This window comes from Mus caroli, chromosome 2 (genome assembly GCF_900094665.2).
Source record: "Mus caroli chromosome 2, CAROLI_EIJ_v1.1, whole genome shotgun sequence".
NCBI classification, from domain to species: Eukaryota; Metazoa; Chordata; class Mammalia; order Rodentia; family Muridae; genus Mus; species Mus caroli.
Window position 1 is genome coordinate 56,107,053 of NC_034571.1, and position 7,142 is coordinate 56,114,194.

The 7,142-nt window shown below is 41.9% G+C and overlaps 1 non-coding gene across 1 annotated transcript; it reads left to right on the top strand.

Annotated features, from left to right (window-relative positions):
* The first annotated feature begins 5,560 nt into the window (after positions 1 to 5,560).
* Positions 5,561 to 5,692, top strand: LOC115030503. The gene has a single exon (XR_003836096.1). It is a non-coding gene; the product is annotated as a small nucleolar RNA SNORA17 (small nucleolar RNA).
* Positions 5,693 to 7,142: the final 1,450 nt, after the last annotated feature.

Sequence of the window (7,142 nt, forward strand, 5' to 3'; positions counted from 1 at the left end):
AATTTTTTCCAGGAATGCAAGGCTAAGTCAACAGTTTAAAATCATTTAGCTCGGCATCTCAAATAAAGAATTAGAATTAAATGGTTGTATCGGAAAATGCTTCCAAAAGCATTTAACAATGATCTAAAATCTATTCACAATTTAAAAAATGATAAACCAGGAACAGGGGAACGTATTTAACCTGATTTTAAAAGTAGCTATGTCTAACATCATACACAACCAAGAGGAAACTGAAGCTTTCCTATAAATATCAGGAATAAGGAAAATATACCCTCTCCTAGAATTAAAACCCCCAACTGATGCAATATGATAGGAAAAGGAAAGAGATAGAGATAGATCAGGAAAAGACATAAAGTCATTTTCATTCATAGATGACAGACACTATGTACTTATGAACATCTGAAAGGATTAACATCTGACTTCTAGGATTACAAAGCAGTTATAGGGTAGAGGAGAGAAGACTAGGTGACTACTATAGTCCTTTATTTAGAAGAAATTTTAAAAAGTTCTGAAGATGGAAGGAGGTGAGAGTTTCACAGTGCTGTGAGCATATTTGTGTATATAGAATTAAGAACTATGTGGTAACTTTCATGTGACATATTTTACCATAATAACTTAAGGGAGTTTGAACAGACATACCTTTCATGAATGGACAATGCTGCTCCCAGAAGACATGTGTTATTAAATGAAAATTTCAGTGTCAGGCACAAGACACTTCACTGAGAATTATTTATCAGTGAGGCCCCAGAGACACCCCAAACAATATAGGCTATTTCCATTGCTTTTTGTTGCTCAGCATAACTAGATTGTAAGACCCTATTGATGAAGAGTACACTCACCTAGGAATCAGGAAAGACATAAAGAAATCAATTTCCAACTGACCGGGAAACTCTCTGATGGCTAACTTAAATGGTGTCAGAAGATGCTATGTGGGCTGCTGGGAATAAAAAGGCATCAATAGTCTTACTCAGTGCTAGACCCTGCATGCTACAAAACTGACCTTCCAGGCAAATCTGGTGCAAATGTACAATAATGGTATGATTACTATGGAGATAACCAACAGCTTTCTGATAGGATAGGAGGCTGCCCTACAGGACAGAGTTCGTACCTGGTACTAAAACTGATCAAAAGCCTGTAGGTGGAAGAACATAGGTCCTTAGGGAATACTACTGTTGATGATTTGCTAAATGGTCAAGCTGCCAAATTGCCTTTTAAATATTTGTTCTATAACCATAAGTTTGTGCTACTCTTGACTTTGGTCAAAGAGTTTTTTGCAGTGAAACACTTAGTGCAGATAATGCTATAAGAAATTGTGAGTGTTCAGCTGTGGATGAGTTATCTATGTCAATACATTCCCATTCAAGTCTTGAAGAACTTACAAAAAAGAAAGCAGAAAGAATATAAGAGCTGATGGATAAGGAGGTGTATTGTTAAATACTGACTTCTAGACATGATATGCTTATTGTAAATGTTATCCCACAATGCCTGTGATTACCTGTACAATATCTACACAAGATCATTCAGTCAAAGTTCAGTCATGGGTGCGGAAGAATTACTTGGTGGAAGAATTACTAGCAGTTGATGGCTTCTAAGAGAAGCAAGAATCACTTTGGACATGTACTTTGAGTTCATGGTCATTGGAAGGCTGCCCATGTTCTAGTTGCTGGCCCCACATTTGTGAGCAAATAGACAATGCTAATTGGCTGCAGGAGACTTTTGACGACATTTTTTTATAGAACATAAGATTAGGTAGGAAATGGAGAGAGGGACATTACAGGAGTCAGAAGGAGGCGATGTAGATGGAGATCATCAATGTACATTGTATGAAAGTATGAAGTGCTCAGAGAATGAATAAAACATTATTTATAATAAATGATAAAGAGAAGCATTAAAATAGCTTTTATGGGTAAAAAAGAACAAGAAATTTGTTAGAGTCCTTACTGCTATTTAATAATGTGAATATTATTGTTAGTTTTTATTTAAGAATGAGTGGGTAATCTCTGCTGGGATCAAGGAAACCACAATTTAATTTTAACATGAGTATATTGATGTTTTCTAACTGTGCACAAGGAGAGTAATAAACTGTTCAGAATCTCTAGCCTCTGTTTAAAGGTAGGTTCTCTTGCTTGAAGGCTTGCTGTTGGTAAGGGCAGCATCTAAATATTATTGAGTGATTCCTAGGATTCAGTAGCTTGCGAACAGTGTCAAAATAGTATAAGGATGCTTCCTGTCCTGTGTTCTTAGTTTTTCAAGAAACTGGGATGAATAGTAAACATATTTTGAGAGGAAAAGCTAAAACAAACAAAAAACCAATAACCCCACAGGCTGCACCCAAACCTGAAAGAATATCACAGGAGGAAGAGCAGATCTTCCTTACTTACCCTCTTCTTTTTAATCAAGAGTGAAAGCAGGAAGAAGCCACCAATTCACTCCTCAATAAGCCCGCACTGTAGGAAATAGGAGTATTGGGAGGACGCAGGTAGTCTGTGTCCTTCTGAAAGGCTAGACACTCCCCTTACCATGCTAAACTGGTGCTTGGGGGATTATGATCTTCCTTCCTTCCAATTCCTGTATTTTCTTTATCCATTTGTATTTCCAGCAAAAATTGATTTTTAAATACCACCAGTTTGAACTGCAAAGTTCCATTAATGCTCAGTTTTTTTTTTCCTTGAGACATAAGACAACTTGAAAAAAAATCACTGCAGATGCACACCATAACCTAAAATATTGGGGAAAAATGAAGTTAGATATGTCAAGAATGCCAAAAATATATCTACACACTAATCACCTTTCACCATTTCTTGCCTTTAAATATGCATAATTTTATCTTTCAAAACAGTTAAAATTGAACAGAATGTACCCATCCAAGTGCATATATATATATATATATATATACACACACAAACATATATATATATATACATATATATGTATGTGTGTGTATATATATGTGTATATATGTATATATCTGTATATATAAGTATATATATATGCATATATACATATATATAATGTCATTTTCAATAAAGAGAAGTATAAACAACTGTAAAGATGCCATTTGAAATCCTGTCTGAAATGCTAACAGTGGCTAATACTTTGGTATTATAACCACTGCGTAGCCACCTTCCCTTGCTGCAGGAAATGCTGTATCCCTGACTTGTCTCGTTTGAGGCAGCTTGTCTGTCTGGCAAGTTGCATCTGACCTTCAGCAGTGAGTCTCAGTTCTTTTTGTATTTTCATCATACAAAGCCATGAGTGATATAGCAAACATGTATAACTGAGTGTTATGGTTCTGGGTAAGACTCCTGATCAGAGAAAAACTATTAATAGTTAAGTTTTGGAGAAACCAAAAGAAATTTGCTGACTTTTGCTTCTATCATGTTGTTCAAAGGTGAATCTCAAGCTTGCCTGGAAAATAGGGATGTTCTCTGTGTCCTATTTGCTATGAAGAGAGCCTCAAATGTTCTGTCTATTCACAGAAGCCTAGGCTGGGCCTATAACTTCTTCACTCACATCCATAATACACAGAGACGGCCCCAGAAAACGTGGTCCCTTCCTCTTCATGCCCTCTACTGGCTCATACCCACTCATGCCTCAGGTTAGCCTCCACTCCAGGAAAGAGCATTTGATACAAAATGAGGTCAGATTCTCCTTCATGGAGCTCCCCAGCACCACACTATCCACCTAGCGAGGTGAGCACTCATAAGCAATGACATTCACCGGAAGTGTTTATTGAACAGGCTCTTAGGATCTGCTCTAGACATTCAGCAGCACTAAGTCTTAGAGACCCGAGATTTACAATGTGTGCTGTTGACAGCCATTGCAAGTCCAAGAATCTACATTCAGAAGGTCAAGACAGCAGAACCGCCTGTTTCTCTAACAGGCAAATGTAAATCTAGAGGAGAAGAGTTATGAGCTGGCTGCTTATTAAAAGTAGTCATTTCTTCTCTAGAATCTTCTAAGCTAGATGCACCCCTCCGCGCCCCCCACCCTCACCCCTCCGCAGTTCTTGTTCTCTACGTGTCTGCTCAACAAGGAGCCTAACCTTGCAGTTTCTATATTAAAATCAAAATTAACTATTTCTTTTTTTTAATCTGTCACTTGTTCTTTCTAGACCATAAATCACCTCCCAAAAACGTTGGTGGGATGGTGAGACAGTGAGCATTAAGTGGTGTTCACAGGACAGCACCTTTACTGTGGCTCAAAGCCAGCTACTCACAGCTGTGGATAGCACTGACTTCCCAGGGACATTGGCACCCTTCTCACTCTTGCAGTGGCAAGTCTGTCCATCTCCTTCACTTTCATCATACTGATTAGAGAAGGTGAAGAGTCCTGTAAAGAATTTACTGTAAGAGCCACTCACTTAAGGTGGGGGCAGCTGGATAAGAAGCTATAACGTAGCTCAGGAATGATCTAAATTTGTGACATACACACTTCCCACTTGGGGCCCACCAGTCTGCCAGGACACACTGGGGAAAGCAGCATCCTCCACTTGCCAAAGTAAAGAGACCTACCCAGCAGAGGTGGTTAAACAACCAGTTTAAGCATAGAAATACTGTAACCGAGAGGATGACATTCAGGCTTGGAGAATATACAACCAGAAACTGGCTATTCTATGCCGAGGGATTGCCCTAGCAAATTTCCCATTGTTTTTGTTTGTTTGTTTGGATGGATGGTTGGTGTTTTGTTTTTATGTTCTTGTTGTTATTTGGTGTTTTGTTTTTGTTTGTTTGCTTTTGCTACTGGGAGATCACATTGCTTGTACTTTGGATTGAGGCAACATATGCCAGGAATCCTTCTCCAGGGTTCCTACTACCAAAGATCTATACCTTATCCACAATCAAAATAAAATTTATATAGTAACCACATATTCATACCAGTTTTCAAATTGAAGTCTTAGTGTATTCAAATACTTGGCCATGTGTCCATCTACCTGGGGTATTAAAATAACAAATTCTAGAATCGAACCAGAAGAATAGGGGATTGCCATTATGGAACATTTCCAAATATATAAACGAAGTTGGTGAACATAAGCACCATGGAAGTTTCTTCTATTAATAGCTTAGCTGGAGTTTTGGAAGCTACAGGCCTGGTTCAAGACCCAATTTTGGTACTTAAGAGCTAAATCAGGTTATCTTCCCTGAGCCTTAGTTTTCCGAAGACCATTGATAGTGATGTCTTCTATTGCCATTGTCCATTGAGCTCTGCACCTCCGTAGGTAGTCAATGGCTTATAAAAGATATTCCTTAGTTATCCACTGAGAATGTCTCAGAAGCCATAAGCACAATGCAAAGTGTAGACCTCAGTTTCTAAATAAAATTAACCAAGGCCTTAGAGAAGAAGTCAGAGGTAAGGCTTATGCTGATTCCAGAGAATCTTGTTGGAAAATGAGGAGGCCATACTGTGCATAGCATGGGGGGCACTCAAACGGTCCACTGGCTAGAGCTTGGTTTGACTGTTAGAGAAAATGGTGTGTGTAAATATTAATCTATGACTCCATGGGAAAAAGAGAGAAGGAGAAGAAAGAATGAAGGGAGAGAGGCTAAGAAAAAGACTTAAACCTGTCCCTAGAGGCATTGCTGGTATGGCTAGTGTGTCACATGTGTGTCAGTAAGTGGCAGAGAGAAGAGAAGCTGTGTCTAGCCTCAGTGTTCTCACCTGTGAACATCTGAATGATTTTTAGCCTAACACTCCCTAAAAAAAGTGAGACAGAGATGCCCACCATGGACCCAAACAGGGTACTAGCCAGAGGGGAACACCAGCTTGGCATTGCACAGACCTGGGGTGGGGCAGACCATGCCCCAGATGATCCCTGCCTGATTCCATAATGCATTGATGGGGCATAGCACTTCTGAGACCTGTCCTGAGATGACCCCAGACACTCAGAGACCCTGGGTGCCACTAGGTGGTACAGAAATGGAAGAGAATGGGAAGCAGAAGGATGTGGGCACAATGAAGAACAGGAGACTGGAGGGTAGCGAGGAACAGCCTGATGTGAGTAGCTGGTTATGCCATCTAGGACTATGGAAGTCTTGGCCTGTACTGCCACTGGGGGCCACATCTGAGTCCATGGTCCTACAGCAACAGAGGTATGTTACCACCAAGACCAGGTAGATATCCCTGATCTGAGCTGTAGCCTGGAGACATGTTGGTATCTGAGGGCTGTGCAGAACTGGACCTATCCCTCGCCTGGGCATTGTGGGAGAGCTGGCCCTGGGAGTGGGAGAGCAAGAGAGCTGACTCTGCTTCTACCCACTTGCAGTAATCCAAAGAGCATCCCACACATTGCCTAGGGGGCACAGCAGAGCTGGCCATGGTTGCAGGAATTTTGGGTAAGTCATCCCCAGGAATAATGAGCATGGGAGAGCTGGCTCTGCTACCTGTTTCCCATGCAGTGACATGGGTGACAAGAGATCCCCTCCTCACAGCTCCCCTCTCATCACCTGCAGCAGGTGGGAGACTTGGCCCTGTACCTTGCCCAGGCAGTTCAATAAAGCTGATCATGGTGGCAGGGGCAGGGGTGAGCCACCCGGAGGTATGAGCCTAGGAGAGCTGGCCCCACCATTTCCCTACCGTTAACATGGGTAAAGGAGAGATGCTCCTTTCCTTACACCCCTTGACATTTACAGTAGGCAGGAGAGCTGGCCCTGCCCATCACCTGCTGCAGCATTAGGAAGAGTCAACCCTGCACTTTGCCTAGGCAGCACAGTAGAGCTAGCTCATATTCTTGGGAATAACTCATCCAAACTTCCTGCAACCATGGCCAGCTCTACTGTGCCTCCTAGGCAATGTGGGTGAGCTGGCCAGAGGGTGTAAACGCAGGAGAGTGGCCCCTGACACTTGTCTGCTGTGCTGTGCTGTGGTACAGATGAGGGAAAGACTCCTTCCTCCTCTCCCTTGTCCCTCACCACTGGTGGCAGGCAGGAGAGCTCCCTTGTCCCTCACCCCTGGGCCACGAGAGTGAGAGAATTGTCCCTGACAGTGCCTGTTGCAGTACTCAGGAAAACAGGCCCTGCACCTTGTCTGAGCTGTACAGTAGAGCTGTCCTTAATGGCATGGGTGCAGATGAACCAGTCCTAAGGCCATGAGAACAAGAGAGCTGGCTCTGCCCCTTGCTGGTGGTGGCATTGGATGGGCCAGCC